Source organism: Cyprinodon variegatus, unplaced genomic scaffold, assembly GCF_000732505.1.
Source record: "Cyprinodon variegatus isolate N-32 unplaced genomic scaffold, C_variegatus-1.0 Scaffold101, whole genome shotgun sequence".
NCBI classification, from domain to species: domain Eukaryota; kingdom Metazoa; phylum Chordata; class Actinopteri; order Cyprinodontiformes; family Cyprinodontidae; genus Cyprinodon; species Cyprinodon variegatus.
Window position 1 is genome coordinate 1,332,827 of NW_015150554.1, and position 2,459 is coordinate 1,335,285.

Genomic DNA, 2,459 nt, shown 5'->3' on the forward strand with positions numbered 1-2,459 from the left:
ATGACTACTTATTTTTGTCCAGCTTTAACATCGGTATCGATATCGGTTATCGGCTACATGAGTTTTAAAATATCGGCATATCGGATATCGGCCAGAATCCCAATATCCTGCATCCCTATAATTAAGGGATAAACAATAAAATACTGTAAAGTTTTTTAACAATATCAAACTGGAGAATAAATAACCAATATGCAGCTATGGACATTTTTCCAGTAATTTGAAAATAGCAGCATCATCAGAGACGTGCAGAATGACAGCAGCAGGTTGTTTAACTTCCAGCTGCTGGGAGGAAGGATCTGTGATGATGCTACCGGATCCGTTCTGCGGGTCAGGCAGCTCATCTGTGCATCCAGATATACAGCAGGTCGTCCTCCATTTTACTTTGTTAAAAATACCTAAATGGCGTTTTCCCTCCCCAGAAATAGTAAACGTACTAAAATATTATGTTTTGAAGGTTAATAATGTATTTCCTGAGAAATTAAATGCCTTAAAATCTGTTTTATCATCTGTCCCTGATCTGCACCAGAAATGGGATGCTACGCTACTTCCAGGAGCTAACTTTCTCGGCTTTGGATTTAAACACAAATCTAATCTTTTTGAGTTTTATGTTTTCCTTTCATGTTAACATTATGGTTTATAGAGCGTAATCTAAAGAAAGAAACAACTGAAATGCAGATAAACAGTTTAATCAGATTTACTGCTCTGAGCGTGTCCCATGATGACATCAGAGAAGCTGTTTAACGCCGAAAATGTAAAAAGCAGAAAAATTGTCTCCCAGAAGTCATAAAACATTTTTTAAAGATGTGTATTAGCATTCTTTGGTGAGTTAAAGATAGAAATAACTCATTTTAGTACCATAATTACATTATTTATGGACACCCGGATGCATGAGCAGAACGGATGGTGCTTCCGGGCGGATCGGGTAGTGATAACGCTCCCTGGTGCATTTAAGGTGCAGCAGTCTGTCACTGAAGGAGCTGTCCAGTTCAGCACCAGCTTCATGCTTCATTTAGTGAGGATCCGTCTGTTTCCCACCTCCTGCACTGAGTCCAGACGGCATCATATCACAATAATCATCATTTAATAAGTGAAAACATTTTGGCGTGTTTCTGTTTCTCTGTTAGCCTGAAGATGTGAGGAGAGCGGCGTCTCTGAGCGCTGTGGACGCCGTCACTGGGACCCACAGTCACAGCCTCCTCAGCAGGGCACCAGAGAACCAGGCTGAGGGCCCGACCCGCAGCCAGATGTCAGCGGCTCAGTGCCGGCTGAACCTGCTGGAGCACGTGGAGTCGCTCCATCATCAGATCAGCTCCAGGATGGACCTGATCGAGCGAGAGCTGGACGGTAAGAGCAGGACAGCTGGGGGGCTTCGTTTCCTCCCTGATGAGAAAAGTGAGCAGAGCTGGTTTCTTCCTGCAGTTCTGGAGTCATGGCTCGACCACTCAGGAGAGCTGGAGCCACCGGACCCTCTGTCCCGCCTCCCGCAGCTTAAGCAGCGAATCAGGCGGCTGCTGAGCGACCTGTGCACGGTGAGACGCCTGGCGGTCTGCCGCTGATGATGAAGGAGAAAACACTCAGCTGTTCCTGCCGGGAAAACCTTCTCCTCTACAGAGACTGAACCAGGACCAGAACCGGGCCGGTCCATCGATACCAGGAGGACGGCTCCCTGCAGACATCCTTATATTAACGCACTAATATTCATCCAAACTGTAATTAGTTTTTTAAACCTTTTTGTTTTTTAGCAGATGTTTCTAGAAACCAGCAGCAGTTTTATCCCCAGAACCAGAATTTAGAAAACCTGACGGCCTGTAGGGGGCGCCTGTGAGGATCCGGGTTCATTGCTGGTTTAAATGAACCAGTGGGGGGGCTGAAGGTCAGCGGGTCAGGCGGTTCTGCTGGGGGTTTCTACCGGGACGTTCCTGGCTGACTGAGACCCTCAGATGGGTCCAGTCAGAGCAGGAGAAGGTTCTGATGATCCGCTGCTGCTGCTGTTTCTATTTCCCACCTTCATCCATATGAAGCCACAGGAGGTTCTGGTTCTGTGCTGATCCAGTTCTGTAAATAGTAGATCAGAATGCTGCCTGTAGGTCCGCTACCTTCACCTGGTTCTGCTGATCCGTTCTCCAGAATTCCTCCGATGACATCGTCGTTCAGGTTCTAGGATCATCAGAACACATCAGGTCTTCCACCTCTGGCTCAGATCCAGTCCTCTTCCTTTGGACCTTCAATGGATCCGGTTCTGGTACCTGCTGGACGGTTTCAGAAGCTGGTGCTGACTGGGCTGGACCCTGAAGGTCTGAGGGTTCTGGTCTGGATGGAGCTCATCTGACCCTCAGGCTGACCTGTAGCTCTGCACCACATGCAGGTGCTGGTCCGGTTCAGACCGGTTGAGACGTCGGTTCTGAAGGTGAGAAAATGGATGGACTTCATTTCTGACTGAACCAGAGAAGAAGACAGCC

The 2,459-nt window shown here is 47.6% G+C and overlaps 1 pseudogene; it reads left to right on the top strand.

The window, feature by feature from the left end:
- The window catches only part of LOC107084509, an 8,270-nt pseudogene extending 6,472 nt beyond the window's left edge, over positions 1-1,798 (top strand).
- Positions 1,799-2,459: the final 661 nt, after the last annotated feature.